General features: G+C 38.1%; 1 long non-coding RNA gene across 5 annotated transcripts in view; it reads right to left on the reverse strand.

Annotated features, from left to right (window-relative positions):
- Positions 1-7,349: 7,349 nt before the first annotated feature.
- LOC148801031 (uncharacterized) overlaps positions 7,350-17,479 on the reverse strand; it is a 48,897-nt gene continuing 38,767 nt past the window's right edge. For 4 of the 5 annotated variants that reach the window (XR_016084280.1, XR_016084279.1, XR_016084277.1 and 1 more), the window contains one exon: positions 7,350-8,229. This is a non-coding gene — a long non-coding RNA (uncharacterized LOC148801031). The remainder of the gene's footprint in view (positions 8,230-17,479) is intronic. The other variant, XR_016084281.1, reaches the window with a different exon arrangement.

Below are 17,479 nucleotides of genomic sequence, written 5' to 3' on the forward strand. Positions count from 1 at the left end.
CAACTCTACATGATAAAATATCCATCGATATCAAAATTTCAAATCATGGCTACCACTCTAAACAGCCCTAGTTATCAGTTTTTTCTATAAATTTTCTACTCTTCTTCATAATGCAACCTATAATTTTCTACTTCCATATAGCCTTTACTTTTGATTTAGATTAAGTTTGACTGTTTATAAGTGCCATGTCTGGACTAACATATTTTTTCTTTATGGTATTGGAAGAAGGACTACACAATTGTGGGTAGCATGTTCCCAATAATCCACAAAGTAGATATAATTAATGAAGAGAGTTTTAAGTTAGCTTCCACTATATTAGCACCACCAGCTTCTGCCAACCAATTAGTTTCTTAGTTTGCTTCCCTCAATATCATATATGAGTATCAAAGCCATCTAAGGCCATGTTTGGGAGTGATTATGTTAAAAATAAGTGCTTATTCGAATAAACACTTATTTGCATTTGGCATCCAACTTTTATAAGTGTTTATTTTAAAAAATAATCACTTATTTCATATTGGGCATTTGGTAGTCTTTTTCTCTAATAAGCATTTATGACGATTTTGTCCTTCATTTTTTTTCAAATTTTCAAAATATACTCTTATGAAATTACTTTTATTAAATTACTTCTATAAAAAACACTTTTATGGAAGCACTTTTACAAAAATATTTTTATGAAAGCACTTTTATAAAAGCACTTTGTAAAAGTACTTTTATAAAAGTAATTTTATGAAAGCACTTTTATAAAATCACTTTGTAAAAGTACTTTTATGGAAGAACTTTAATAAAAGCATTTTTTGAAAGCTACTTTTATAAAAGCACTTTTACGAAAGTACTTTTATAAAATTATAGGGATAATTTTATAAGTGGTATTTTAAAATTGAACTAGGGATAATTTTGGAAGAAAAAAATTAAATAAGTGTTTATTGTATAAGGCTATAAGCAGTTAAAGAAAAAAAAACTGGAAATTTGGGCTTAAAAAATAAGCACTTATTTAGAGCTTATTTCCCAAACACCAATAAGTGCTTAATGGAGTGGTCCCTGCTCAAAGAAGCACTTATTTTGAATAAGCAATCCCAAACATGGACTAAGATAATTAGGGTCCATTTGGTTCGCAGTCGGAATCGAAATCGAAATCCTTCGGAATCAGAATTGGAATGGTCCATTCCCATAGTCTGTTTGGTTCAGACAGGAATGGGAATGAGAATTAAAATCAATAGGAATGAGATTTCATTCCCAAAGGAGGGGCAGGGAATGGCCATTCCCTCAAATGGAAGAGTGTCATTCCAGCAGGAATGAGAATGAGATTTTAATTCTGCCCAACCAAATAGTTGAATAGGAATAGTCCATTCCGATTCCAGACCCCTATTCCCACAAACCAGACGGGGCCTTAATCTTGGATATATGGGCGAGCCAGTAGATCTTTTATCAGCCCAATGCAGGCCAAGAATAGTAGACTACCCTGGGGGACGCAAGGTAGCCATAAACCAGCTGTGCAGCTCAAAGTTACAGTGTGATACCCAAACCAAATTATTTGGCTAAGGCCGTGCCATGAAGCCACACGCTCAAGCCATATGACGTCATTCTGCCACCAAATCTTGGCTACACGAGACACAGCCAAAGCTTAGAGAGGGGCCTAATTATGACAAAGAACCAGACCATGATGCATATAGAAGATCAGAGAGACACCAATACACCCATTGAGTTGAGCTATGCTAAGCCGCACCGCTGCGAACCATTATCGAGGCTAAGCTGTTGGCAGTAAGGCCGTAACAGAACGTATTTAATTGCCCGTTGACAAGGAGCTAGCACCTAGGAGTGTCCTTATTAGTCTTCAATAGATAAAAAAAAAACTCCAGAAAATTAATGCAAGAAAAGTTGCAGGTATACATGACAAACACACCCCTAAGAGTTCTCTCACACAACTGAACGACATCTCAGCAGGCCCAGGATGTGGTGGAGACAAGTAAGAACACGGGTTTGGGTCCTTTTAAACTCAAGGGCCAGATTTTTATTTATTATTTATTTATCTTGTTGTTCTTGGTTTCTTATTAATTTCTTCTCGATATCAAAATAAACTCGGTCACTATTGCACTAGAAAGAAAGCGATAAATCAGTTGTTGTTCAGTGACTGTTGCAAGTCCCAGCACCTCCATCTTTGTACTTGCGATTGCAGATTTTGCTTTTGCATATTTAACATGAAATGTGAAACAAGCAATCTCTCTCTCTCTCTCTCTCCATCTCTCTGAAGGTGTGATCCCGAGATATATTCAAGAAAGGTACAAGACTGTCGGTTGACTGAGATCCGTATAACTTTGTAAGCTGGAAAAATCCGTGTAACTTTTTAAGTGTCGAGCTTTACGGGTTCAAAGTTCAAACGAGCGAGCAAGCGAGAGAGATTGACTTGTAATTTGTGTCCAGCTCTCCCGCTTCATCTGAAAGGTTGTAAAGCAAAAAAGAAAAGAAAATATAGAAAAGTTTGCATGTATGTAATAGTATAAATGTTAAACCGGGAGATAATATAAATACAAAACAATAAGCTGCAGTAAAAGTTGGCGGCTACCAACCCCAACTTACATGCAATAACAAATGAGCGATTGTTTAAAGCTGCATGTCTTAAGTATGAGAGATCTAGTTAGCTAACCCTAGGCTTTAAACACCCTCTCCCTCCCCAGTCCCCCCTATATATTCTCCTTTTTCTTCCATTTTTCTGTTCATCTTTAAGCAGCTTTTAGCCTTTTACAGAAGCTCGCTATCATTAATTAATAACTCCTTCCCAGTTGGCTTTTTTGTGGCTATTTTCTTCCTCTTTTATTTTTGTGTTGAGGTTAGGGGGGCATGAGATGATAAATCGAATGAATTGATTAAATTACTTATAAAAGCTTTACTTCGTACTGTCTAATCGGGCATTAATGAATTGTTGTTAGTGGTTATTTATATTGATTTAGGCAGCATTGATGCCGGTTTTCAGTTTTCAAGATGGAAAGAAGGCTAGGACTTAGGAGAGAAGTAGACTGATGGGAAGAAGCCAATCCGAGTTTTATGTTGTTTGTTTTGGCTGTGATGTATTGAGATGAAATCCTCGGACGGCGTCAAAAGTCGCCATCAAATGGATCTGTGCAAAATTTGGCTGCATTCAACTTCATAAATAATTAACAGGCCAAAAGGCCCAGAAGAACAGACAACACGAATGAAAAGCTTCGGTGCATGGTAAATTAGTATACATTTTCTATGTTTGCATAGCAAAAGACAGTGCTTTATTTAATTCTGATCATCACAAACGATCAATTTTAAAATGCCATTCGGTGAGACTAAATTTAAAGCTTCCACTAATGACCAGAGGACCGTGGTATATATATTAAGGCCAGCGTAGCGATGAGGTCTTGATTGAAACAGACCTAGCTACTAGCAGCTAGGTAAGTGCAAACCCATTTGTTACAGAGTTTTTATGATCATCATTATCTTATTACTATATATTAATTACTGTTGTAGTTGTAGATGCAGCGACAGAACTCGAAACAAATTGGCCGGATTTGCCAGTTGAACGTTGAATCTGATACTGGCTAGCTAGCACTTAGCAGGGATGATGTTTTGGGCTACAGACCTACAGTGGTAAATAGTACTTTCTGACATTATATGTTAGAGCAAATGAGAGTTCAATAAAACAATAATAATAATAATAATAATTATATATTCCAAGTTAAAGAATTACTTAAGTTAACCCATATTTTTCCAGCACAGTTCATTCAGAAATCCCAAATGGGTTTTCAGTAATCTCCATCGCATACTAAATCCTAATTTATATAGTTTCTTGGACTTTCCACACAGAACCTCTCTCTCTCTCTCTCTCTAGATGGGATATATTTCCATACAATATACACCCCTACCACTTTAGTTTATACCATTTGTTTCCCCATTGAACTACAGTCCACCTAGAGCCGCCTTGAACAATATCTGATCCCAATCCAAACCACCCAACCATCAACTCTCCGTACAAATGGCAAGTTTTTTGCAGCTAGCTTGCGATTTTCCTCCCTTTTGCACAATTGCACCAGAAGGGAAGAAACAACAACCCTCCTTTGAACAAAAAGGAAAACCCATCCATGATCCACCTTTTCTTTCCTGTTGCACTCCATTACCACCATCACTAGACTTTTGACAAGTGAAAAACACTCGAGTTCTTTCTCCTTCCATTACAAAAGGAAAAACACTAAAGACAAAGCTGGCTCTATTCATCTACAAAAGCAGCAGCATCAGATACGTTAGGAAAAAAATAAATTAATTAATTATTTCTACCAATGAAAATATCTCCGTATTTAAGCAAAATTCAAGACGAAAACGACTTCTCACTTAAACAAAATCGATATGGGTAATGAAACGATATCTGAAGAAGGAATCCTCCTAATCTTAATGGACGTTTATCATTATGTAACGTAAATAACATGTTATTTTATTTATATGCATATATATATATAATGTATTATTGTGTATTGGTTCACTTGTGGCCTTACTTCTTCTGAAAACGATATAACCTTGTTCCTAGTTGGCGCTTTTCTGTTTTTACGTCTGTGTTTGATCAACTTTTTGGAATGTGTACGGCTTCTTTTTCAACAGAGCTGCTTGCTGAAGTTTCACGTAATTGTTTTTGTGTCCTTTTTATTTTTCTTTCCTCATCCTCACTTGGGTTCGTTGGATTGGAAACGATGTGTGGTTTGTGAAAACCGTGTGTAATCTACATATTTAATGCACACAAACATTTCCAAGTGTGTGTACATAGATATGGATAAATCTAGAGTGTACGTGTTATGAGTTGGGTGTAGCAAGTTGGGTTGTGAGATATGGAAAACCAACAAAAGTATTTTGGTTGGTGTGGTCTGATATTTTGTTTTCATTTTAAGTCTGGATTCTCATCAGTACAGCATACAACATATATGGAAGTATGGTACAAAAGAAATCTAACGTGTTTGTCAGGTAAAACACATTCATAGAGACAGATCGACCACTGGACGGGGGATCGATGCAATTGCATTGGAATGAAGATCAATCCATGAAAGTCATATTGGTCATGAGTCATGAGCTTTGACAACCAGCTGGCCCCGAAACGAGTGCATGTGCTTCTACTTCATACTGTCGTCCTTGTCCCAACACAAGGCCAGCAGCAGAAGCAGCAGAAAGAAGTGAGCAGATGGCCTTATTAATATGTATTCTACTGTTACAGTGTTACTCTGTTTGCTGGATGAGTAATTGAGTAGTTTCCTAGCTACCATTTACGTGAGCTACGATGCTATTAGCTATAGCTCTACCTCTCTATATATACCTCTTCAATATAAATATAAGGTAATAATGCTAACACCCATTAAGTATTATTTACTTAATTTGTTATTAACCTGAGAATAACTTAAACTACAGTGTGTGCTGGCCGTGGCCGGGGAGCACGACAATCAGCCTGTGAGTACTGTACAACAAACTTGTCTTGCAATGCGTTAATGTGCCTTTTCTTCTGGCTGTACAACATCCAGATTGATATGTCACACTCTCATCAGCACCATATATAGTTGCTGTATTTGTGAAGTGCATTTCTTCTTTTCATCCATGCATCCAGCTGACAGATCTCTCCCCACCCCACTTCAAATCAAGACCATCATGAGATCACTAGCTAGCTACAATTGTGTTGCTGCATATATGGCTGGACTTGAAAAGGGCTAGCTCTGAATGAATTAATTATAAGCAGGTCAATTCCTGCATGCACCTTCCTTCATTGAACTCATATTATTATAATTAAGAGGATTGTATGTATTCGATCATATCGGTCTTATTTCTCTTATTATAGGATTGTGTCACAGAAATATATGTGCACCAAAAGGCATTCCTCTCAAGTCCCAAGTCTCAACCATTTGTAGTTTGAATAATTATCAAAACAAACACAGTTGTGTCCAGGTGGGTAACATCACCCAACAAGCAATTTCAGCCCAAAATGTAAACTTGACAGCAACAATGATCATCAGCATTCAGCAATGAACTGCCAAACTATATATATATAGATATATATATATATATATATATATATATATATATATATATTTTCAGCTCAATCACTTTCTTGATGCTGACTAAACTTTCAGCTCTATCACTTTCATTGATGCTGACTAAACCAAAATCTTATCTACTCAAGATAAAGCTCGTGGGTCAGAATAAAAATGGAATATAATCCTATTCTAGTATGGCTAATGAAAACATGGCTTCTTACTTTATGTTATGTTCAATGATTATTGACAGGTCGTCACATTTACTAGCTAGCCACGTATTAAAACATTTGTAGTATTTTCCTAGGCAAAACGTCCATAGGGGAAGTATTTAATTTGATATCGCTAACTGCAAAGGTAGGAAATTGGAATCAGATATGGGTATGTTGTAGTATTTGTAAGAGTAATCAGATATACTTTCACTGAAAAAGTATATGTTAATTAACTTTATATGCACACAAACAAAAACGCACATATTTTGATCTTAGATCGGAATGGGTTACCTAGATTTGATTCCATTATAAATGGATCTATACCGTTTAAGATCCATAACCAGCATAGTTGGATCAGATCCAGGTCATGGTCCGTGCACATACAGCTTTAGCCTGGAAAGGTCAAAAAGTGTGTTCAGAAAGTGGATAAACTGAAGCTCAGTCTGACAGTGTGACAGCGATACGGAGAGAGAGATCTAAGCATGAGTAACAACATGACCCATACTATTCTAAAATTTCTGATCAAAGTGTTCCCAAGACGTTGAAGTTCAATCCTCGTTTGTCTTAATGTTTAGCTTCCTGCGAGGTAAAAATGAAATCCCATCAAGTATAGCCTCACCATGATCATGAAGCATCATATGCTATATATTCTCATCCAATGGATTCTAGGGAAGCTGGATCCATATCTGAACAAGTCTTACCTAAATTTTCACTCCACCCAAATTTGAACCTCCTAGACGTGTTGTAAACAACACAATGCAAACTAGTGCATCTTGAGAACGTTTTCACAGAGCATTTTTAGAGATGTTGTTCATCCAGAGTACCATTATTAATTACTTGATAGTGCAGCATTTGTAGGATGTAGTTAAGGTTATGCTTCTTATTTTGATGAACCATTCTCGTTGGATGGCAATAATATCAACTGAAAAGAAGGGATGCCAGTCCTGAGTCCTTCGGATTTAGGGAGTCCTCAGGAATTCATCCTGATATTGATAACTGCAATGCCAATGCATAGTGTTAAAACTTCTAATGTCAACTAACTCGTAATGAATCTATGTTTAGATACAAACCTAAGTTATATTTTTACATGATTATCTCCAGTTCTATGGTCCTCAGGTTTTTCATTGACAAAAAGCATAAGTTTTGTGATCCCAATTGATAAGATGGGAAATACAGGATTTCACAGCAAATGATTTTCAACTTTTAACGATGGTTAAAGATACAAAAAGTATATATATACAAGAATTACATAAAATCAACCATTAAAAAAGCAAAAATAAAAGACAGTTGGAACTTGGAACACGTGAACAGAAAATATGTAACCAACCACTTCTGAGAACAATGAATCGAGTATGCTTTCATTACTTTGGTTTTCTGTTTTCTTTTTTTTCTCCTGCCTTGCGCTTGTTTGTACATAGCTGGTGCATTTAGGCCCAAAGTTGATTGACCAAATTCACCATTTCCAACAATATTCAAATCCCAGCTATTTCCTTGATTACCCCTCTTCCAAGTAGAGGCCCTTTGTATGGTGTCCACCTTTATCCATTCAAAGACTGAAGAATTCCCTTCTTTCATCCACAAACCATACTTCAAACTCACAAGCTCAGCAGATGCATGGGCAGTGACTTATGCATGCTCTGCAGAACAATGACAGCTTGAGCTCTTTCCAGGATATCTGAGTGTAGTCTTCCTGTGTGTGCGCAGGGGTAAGGCTGCATACATCTGTCCCTCCCCAGACCTCGCATTTGGGGGAGCCTAGTTAACTGGGCTGCCCTTAGTTGGTTCCTTCCTGTGATCCATAATTGAGGTGCAGCTATGTCATGATTGATCATGGAAATTTTGTTATTGGATGGACTGGAAGCTTCAGCAGGTCCTTGAATTCCTTGATTCCTATTTGCGGGCATTTGGATATTCCTCACAAACCAGTCTAGAGTCAAAGAGAGTTTGGTCGCCACCTGAGAATCTGCACCTTCAATACATAGCTGATTTGACCCACCCTACAATCAACAACCAACACAAATAAATATTGAAAATTCTAGTAAATGCTTAAGCTGAAGAATCCTTCAGATACTTGTATAACTAACTAGTAATCCAGCTGTCCCATTGCTCCAAATGCAGCAACTGAATGTATACTGTATTTTGGGAAGGGAGAAGAGGGATTCATTCCTCTTAGCTCTGATGAATTTCAGCTATTGATTTTCTTTTTCTTTTTTTTTTTTGTATTGCATTAGAGTGGAAAATATTGGAAAGAGTAAGGTATAATTAATTAAGGAAAAGAAGAAAAAAAGTATATATACAAAGAGGCTAACACAACATAAAGACCAGGGCCAAGAACCATGACCACAAAGCAAACAAACACCAAATGGACACCAACCCAAACAGGGCCCACCACCATAAAACTATCCAACCAGACAAGAGCCTGAGGAAGGTCCTAACAGGCCCAGGACCTAAAAACATACTATAAACCAAGACCTCCACAAACTAAACATATGAGATGAAACCCGAAAAAACCAGGAGAAATAAAATCCCCCACACCCTGGCACCCACCAGACAAGACAACCTCACACAAAACCAGACCAGAAACCAACGCTAGCAGCAGAACCCAAACCAGAAAAGCTCTAAGTGCAAGATTTTTGCCACTTCCATCTCTTTCCCGTATCAAAGAGTAGATCGAGTTGCTTTGATTGAGTATACCCCAGTCAACACTAGTTTTGCAACAGGGTTATCAGATTAAGCTTACTAACTGTAGTAAAAGGTGGGTGGGGGTGGGTGCTAGAAAGAATGCTAGCAAGAACCACGAAGAGAGATGGAGACAAAAGTCAATTCAAAATCCAACATCCAAGTTGCCCTTCCATTGATTGAATAATATATTTATCTTTGAGTACAATGGCAAGCTTCCAGAAATTGAAGATTACAACCACTACCAAAATAGGAACTAAATATTATAGGAAAGGAAATAATAGTTATTTAAAATAGTAAACATAAACACCAAGATTTACTCCTAATCAACTATCACCGATATTTTTGTTACTAATTTAGTAGCCGTGCACTCCCATGCAATCGCTTCTTGCCAAAAACGTGAGTTCATGCAATTATGGGCACACTCACATATGGCCTTCTTTTTAGGGTTTGGTCTTTAGCTCCATAGAGTGGGTCCTTATTACCTGCTTGTCCTTGTTGGGCCTAGACTTCACATGAGCCTACTCTAGTGCTTCCCCATGCTCCTCCATATCTGCATCCAACCCCGAGTTTACATCAATGGGCCACTTGATCCAGGAGCTCTTTAGATCTAAGCAACTCCCTAATGCTCTCCTCACCTACAAAAGAAACCCCTAACTTCTTCAGATCTGATCAAAGAATCCACTCTCTACTCTATCGAATTGAGATCACCACTTCCCTCACCAGCTGCAATCTCTACATTTTCATCTTAGGGTCTTGCATCCGGAATCCCCATCGAACTAGGAATAGCCTCACTTAAATTACAGTCCACTCCTTGTAGTTTTCAAATACTGAACCTGGATTGTCCTCTACTGCCAATTGAGTTAAACCCTTCTCACAAGAAGCTCCATCACTGACCATCTGAGCCATAAGACCCATATCCTTTAAAGGCAACCTTCTACAGGTAATCTTCAACTTGGGTTGCTCGAGAAAACCCTCAAATCCACCCACAATTTTGAGATTATGTATAATGGCTTTTCTGGGTCATAATTCCTTTTGGCCTTAAATCCTTTTCAAGCCTCTCCCATATGGACCTGATCGGCACTTATGCTGTAGGTTTGGGTCCTAGGCATGACCCGTAACCTCAGACTAACCCGGTTGCTTTTAAACTTGGGACTCCATTGTCTCCATCCGTGCAACAAGAGCTCAACAAGAACCAGAATTTGAATTCTGAAAATTTTGAACACATAGGATCAACACCAAAACAGCACTGCCATCATTTGGTATCGATGCACCGAAGCAAGTTTCTCCACTTATCATCTTTGGCAATGTTGGGATAGCAGCCACTTTAGCACCCATCCCTACAAACACCACTCTGTTTTCTACATCATTGTGTCATGGGAATGCAGGGCCTCCACCTGTCTTCTCCTTCAACAGTGCTGTTGGCCTCTCTAAACAGTGAAACCTTGCCTCCTACCTCCCTAACCTACTGCTCTGCCCCCAAAGTTTGCCTCATCTACTGTGCCTACTGCCTCCCTTTGCTAAACAGACATAAATTAACTCCCTGTTGGCCTATTTTGCTTCTCACCATCCTCCCCTTGCAACCCAACCTGATCAAAGACCTGAGTATTTATGGCTTCTTCTATACCCTAATCTTCTTGAGTAGCTGCCTGCCATTGGTACCTGCCAACCATTTGATGAGCACAGCTTGAACCTTGTTCCACTATCGACTAAGCACATTCCACCACCACACAAACCACATGAATTATTCCTTGTACCTCTAAGGTCATTGAACACAGGATCTAGCAAGGTAACTTCACCCGAACCATGAGTCTGAGGGAATCGACACAACTGCACTCCAGGTTCTCCTTGGTGACATCAACGAAACCACTTAACACATCTCCCAGCTCCTTAATACTGCCCAATACCAGGTATGAAGTGGAAGACTAAACACTCAAACTCTTCATCTCTGGTAACCCTTCAATGCCTCAAGTCTCTTAGGATTTGCCAACTAGCTATAAAGAACTACATGTTTGCCCTTAAAACAAAAAGGGCTTAGGGATTGCACTTGGATAGATTCAACTGCCGAGTCAAAGAAGCAGACGAGACACCCACCTGCAAGATATTTGATCACTGGTTTTGTTCAGCACCACCAGGCCTTAACACTCCAATCTTCAAGCTCCTTCAGGTGAACACTAGAGCCCTCTAGTTTGCCAACTAGGCACTGCTGGAGCTCTGCCTGGCTCTCAGCCAAACCCTTACCGGCAACAATCACACAGATTGCACTGTGAATCACCTTGACAGATGCCTCTCCTTCCTCAGAGATCCCTAACACAGCCATCCAAAAGTAAAATTAAGATCTGATCTAGCAACCGGTTCCCAATCTCTGAACAAAGTTTCCCATTGCTTTTGGATTTGTCTTAAAAAATTAGTTTGTTCCTTTCCTTCCACATTCCCCAAGAGACCACAAATGGAATACAACTTCAAAAGATTCCTACCTTTCTTAGCTACTGAGACTTGGGAAGGCTAAGTTGTTGATCCTTCAATTCCTTTAATTCATTTTCAGAAATTGCAGAGAAGTCTCTTGGATACTGGTACCTTCTTTTCAGGAATTTTAGAAGAGGATACTAAGGTTTGTCATTAACAAAGATAATACTAACAACAGTAATGATTAACTTCCAAGTTTTTGGGTTCCTTTCCATTTTTAAATCTTCTAATCCTGTGGTGATCTTCCAAGTCTTAAGGAAACTGTGACAATCAGTACGACAAGCCCCTAGCATGACAGAAGATCAAGATTCCAATTCAGTGAATAAGAACAATCTGTATATGGAGGGTTCTGAAGTTACATATAAACTAGCGGTAAGAACGGAGCAATCTCTTTAAGTGGGGTTGAACACCATGTCAGCAGTTGTCTATTCATTCTAATCTGGAATCTGTAGAGATAATAAAGTTTTTGAGTGGAGGAATAAAATGAACCAAGAGATGAAAGCATCTGTGAAAAATAACACCTGGGAGCTTGTTAATGTCCCTCAGAAAAAGAAACCAGAAGGCTCCAAGTGGGTGTTTATTATTAAATATAAGGCTGATGGATTGATAGTGAGATATAAAGCCACATTGATGGCTTAAGGATACAAACAGACATATGGAAATGACTATCATGAGACCTCTGCACCTAAAGTGAATTGACTATCGTTATTCTTGGACTATAGGAAGAAGTGAACTTCCACCTGATATCTAGTACAAGGAAGCCAAGGGAATGTATATAAGCTAAATAAGTCAATAAATGCCTTAAAGCAATCACATTTTAACAGGTTTAGTAGTGATTGTTTAGATAGTTGGATTCAACCAGTTACATGCTATATGCTGATCATACTCTACTTATATCAAGAGAGATGGTGATTACTTGATTGAACTGATTGTCTATATGGATAATACCATAGTCACAGGAACTAATTCTGTAGAGATTAAGAAATTGAACGAATTTCTAGTTATAGAGTTTGAAATCAAGATTTAGGATATCTTTGATAATTTTTTGGCATAGAAGTGGCTCATTCCGAGAAAGGCATTTTTATCTCAGAGGAAGATCGAAGAATATCCCATATTTTCTCCTATTGAACCTACTCATTAGATTAGTGGTGATCAAGATTACATGTTTTCTAACAAGGACGCATTTCATAGGTTGGTCGGTAGACTTTGTGACTATGTTAGCCATAGCTAGGCATTGGTTAAGTTGTTAGTGTGTTAAGCTGGTAAATACATCAGTCTCAGGTTCACCTTATAGAAGCAACAAAATAGATACTGAGTTACTTAAAGGGGTCACTGGGTAAAAGAATTATTTATGCTAATCATAGTCATCCGAAGCTTGATATACAGATAATAGACTAGGAAAAGATATTCTACTTCCAGGCTAATATGAAATTGTATTGCAATAATCAAGAAGAAATCAACATTGTTAATCTAGTACTACATGATAAGATTAAACACATTGAATTGAACCAATATTTCATCAGGGAGAAGGTTACATAATGGTTGGGACCTGAGATCTGCTAGCAAAGTTGTCAATTTTCATTGAAAGAAATTGAGGTTGTATACCTACCTTTTAAAGGCATATCAAGGATGATTTTATTTCAGGAAACAAAACTAGATTTTGGGAGGACATCTAGGTGAATTGTGAACCTCTTTGCAATCGCTTCTCTAGGCTTTACTCCATCACCATGCACAAGAAACAGCTTATATCCTCTATGACCTCCACTTATATCCAGACATTTCCTAGGATTTGGGTTTTAGGAGAGGAATAAGGAATCATGAAAGTCATGAGATGCCTAGTCTTCTAAATGTCCTCATCCCTATATTTCTTAATCCCCATGGTCATGAACAACAAATTTGAGCTCCTAATTGTCAACTAACATAAAATAGAATAGAAAATCAAGAAGAAAATAAGAAGAAAGAGAAAACACCAATATTTAACATGGTTCGGCTCAGTAGCCTACCTCCACGGGAAGAGGGAAAACATCCACTATGAGAACAAGAGATCATGGCTGACCTCTCTCTACAGGCTCACAACAAAATATCCAACCTCACTCAACCCTAATCCGACACAACCAATGGCTTAAATAAGCAAAAGACCCAATTATATCAAAATTTCACATAGGCCCCTCCTCCCATAAATACATACAAGTCCCCAAAGTTTATCAACATTACAAATATACCCCTATAACCTCCAACACTAATACACTTGATAAATTTTCTTGCTCTTAGGAATTGAAATTAGAAAAAAATTATAAGGGATGCCTTGTAGGAGCCAAAATGCTAGTTGCTAGATGCCAGGAGAAGGACAAAAGGATTATCTAGTTAAGTGGGAGATAGTGTGTAGGAGGAAAGAGAAAGAGGGATTGGAAATAGGCAATGTTGGAAAGATGAATTCAGCTCTCTTGGTAAATGATTGTGGAGGTGACCTATTGAGAGAGAAAGAAATTGTGGTATAAAGTGGTGGAAAGTATTCATGGTTGGGATGCTGATGTATCTTGTTAAGCAACTTTGACCTCTCCTTGGAAAGCCATAAATGGTATTTTCCCTCAGTTTCTCAGCTTTGTTAGGAATGATGCGTTCTGAGAATAAAATTTTGTTTTGGGAAGATGTGTGGGTTGGTAATTCTGCACTTAAGGATCTTTTCCCTTCCTTGTTCTCCATCTCTTTGTTTAAAAAAGAACCAATCATGAAGTTTATTTCTTCCTTTTCCCCTTCTAATGGAGTAATCAAGTTGGGACTTGGGCTTTAGAAGAGGGTTTAGAGATCATGAACTTGACTTGGTGCTAATTTCATGCAAATTCTTGAAAATGTTTGTTTAGACCTTTCAAAATCTGATAGGCATCTTTGGTCTTCTCATCCTAAAGGGATTTTTTCTTGTACATCTTTTTGCTCTTCTCCCCCAGCTTTTTCCTTCTAAGGAAACCTATTCCCCCTAAAGTTGGTGCTATTTGTTGAGAAGTTTCCACAAGAAGATTAATACTTTGGATAACTTAGAAAGGAAGAGACCTATTCTTTGCTTGACTCCAAATTGGCGCATCCTTTCTACATCTAACGAGGAGAGCTGTTACTACTTACTGATCTCCTATCCATTTACCACAGGTATTTGGGAAAGGTTCTCTTTGTTTGGGTGTAGGTGGACCTTGCCTTTAGAGTTCTACAGACTTTTGATTCATCCATGTTTAGATGGCCCAAGAGAAGAGGGAGAATAGTCCTTTGGAGATGTACAAGGATAGCACTGGTTTGGACTATTTGGGAAGAAAGGAATACTAGAATCCTAATCTCTTTCCCCAACTGCTCTACTATGCAATGCTTCACAAGAAGATGCAGATTACCTTTTTCTGCATTGCCCCAGTTAGCAACTTAGCATGCTTATTTGGAACCATATGCTGGTCAATTTACAATTAAGCTTAGTCTTCCCTAACTTTGCCCTGAAATTTCTAGACAGATAGAACATTGAAGGTCTCTCTACTAATGGCAAAGTCATTTGGTATATGAAATCTGCAGCAGCTTTATGGTCTATTTGGATGGAGAGGGACAGCAGAAATTTTATAGAAAAATCCTCTCACATAGATGAAATCATACACAACATCTTAGCAAGTGGCTCGGCTGCTCCCTTCCCGCACGCCTGGACGACTGAGAATCTCGAGAACCTTTCTTCACGTCTGGAATATATTCTTGGGAAAAGCCACACAATCTTTCAACCAAAGCCGACTTTTGTAACTATCTTATTATAGTAACTTGAGGATTTTCCACCCCATGTACAACACTCCATTTACACGCTTAATACAATATACTTTACCATTTCTCAAAAAAAAAAAAAAAAAGGAATGCTAGAATTATCCTCAAGAAAGAAAGAAGTGAAGAGGTGGTGATGGAGAATAATAGTAATAAGAGTGGCATTTGAAGGAATTGGGGTTTAGTGGCAAGAAACTCTTCAAGGAAAAGCTACCTCCTTTTGGTCATCACCTGAAGAAGACTTTATTAAGCTAAACTTTAATGGGAGCAGTCAGGGAAACCCAAGTCCATCAGGTGTATGGGTGTTTTCAAGAAAAAAGAAGAAACTTCTGTTGCACTGTTTTCAGGACTAATCGATGTGGGGGACTCAATTAGAGTTGAACTTCTTGTTGTACTACAGGGGTGCAGTTAGAAAGACAATTGAATTTTGATAAATTAGTCATTGAAAGGGATTCTAAGCTGGTAGTAGGATGGTTAAAGGACCAGGAACCAATAATGGGCTTACAAGGATGAAATCAAGAGATTTAGATGGCCTACCAGCAATATGACTCTAAGAATTCAATGGGAAAGAAGGACGACTAATGGTGAAACCGCTTACCACCTCTTAATCTCCTGCCCTTTTGTTTGCTGTATTTGGGAATGCTTTTGCTCTCTTTTTGGTTGCAGGTGGATCCTTCCAATTTGATTGGAAAGGCTCTTTAGCCCATATTTTCTAAAAGGCACAAAGAGGAGAGGTAGAATATTGTGGAAGTGTGCAAGGGCAGCAGTAGTATGGACAATTAGGGAGGAGAGGAACTTAAGAATATTTCAGGATAGAGAATGAAATAAGGGGGGAGTTATTGAGACTGTTACTGTAAGAGTAGCACACTGGGTGAAGACTTTGAAACTATTTTCAGATTTTTCAGTGGAAGGCTTCTTCAGAAATTGGGGATCGATATCTCTTTCTTCTTCTAGAAAACAAAACCTCATTGAGGTATGATCCCCCCCAATTGATGGGTGGATGAAACTTAATTTTGATGGAAGCAACTTGGGAAATCCAGGCCCATCCAGAATTGGAGGAGTGATTCGAGATGAAGGTGGGAATATTTGTGGTCTGTTTTCGGGACCGGTCAGGGTGATTCAATGAGAGCAGAATTCATGGCTGCTATTGTTGGGATGCAAAAAGCAAAGGAAATGGGGATCAAAAGGCTGATTGTAGAAGGGGACTCAAAGATAATCATTGATTGGTTGAAAAATGGAGAAGGGGTGTTACGGTAATTTAGAAATGAGTTCAGGCAGTTCAAGTTGCTATGAAGACAGATGCACATTCATGTAACATGGGTTAGAAGGCCTGTTAATGGCTTGGTAGATGGATTAGCTAAGCAAGGAGTACATAGACATCATTTGTTTTGGGCTCAATGTTAATAGAGTGGTAGAATGTTTTGTTGTAAGGATTTTGGCTTTAACAACCTCTTGTTGTAATCCCTTTTTCATTAAATTTTAATAAAATTCTGTGTTACTGATAAAAAAAGAAGGATGGCTAACGGGATGGTAGATACTTTAGCCAAATAAGGGGTTAAATAGGGTTCAGTTGTTTTGGACTCATTTGTAACTTGTTTTATACTCTACAACAGGTTTACCTCACACTTCTCCATGGATCTCTTGTAATATTTTCTGATTATAGTTTATTTCAATAAAATCTTAAAGTTTACTTATCAAAAAAAAGATAATTTTTTTCTTCCTCTTCATTCTTCATGTCCCTTGATGACCCCCCCCCCCCCCCCCATCTATACCCCCAAGCCCCAACTTCTGCTTTTGGCAGCGAGCAGGAGTGGTCTTTCCTTTTTCTTATTCCCCTCTTCTTCTTACCCTTATTTCCATCTCCTTTCCTTGTTACACTGTATGTTAATATCTTTTTATAGTCTTCCTCCCTCTTGTTCAGCACAAAAACAAGGGTTCTATGTTTGGTTTTGGATGAAAGATCTTTTTCAAAGACATTGCCAAATGGCTTGTCTTTACCAATGATAATTTCCCAACTCCCAAATCTGTAAAAATATAGGGACTTAGTAGGTCTAAACAAATGTATGATTTTTTCTTAGTTGATTATGGTTATGTTTGGTAATTAAGTGGTTTGAGAAATAAGTACTTGTTGCACAAGTGCTTATTCTAAGTACTCATTTGAATAAGTACTTAATGCTGTTTGGTGGCCCCTTTGCCAAACCACTTATAATTATTTTAAGTACTTACTGAAGTGGGAACGTTTGGCGAGCCACTTTCCCAACAAATACTTATTTTAGCAGAAATGACATTTTTAACCCCTATTTCATGGGTGGGTCATAAAGGGCT

This window comes from Nelumbo nucifera, chromosome 3 (genome assembly GCF_055504915.1).
Source record: "Nelumbo nucifera cultivar China Antique chromosome 3, China Antique-T2T, whole genome shotgun sequence".
Lineage (NCBI taxonomy): Eukaryota > Viridiplantae > Streptophyta > Magnoliopsida > Proteales > Nelumbonaceae > Nelumbo > Nelumbo nucifera.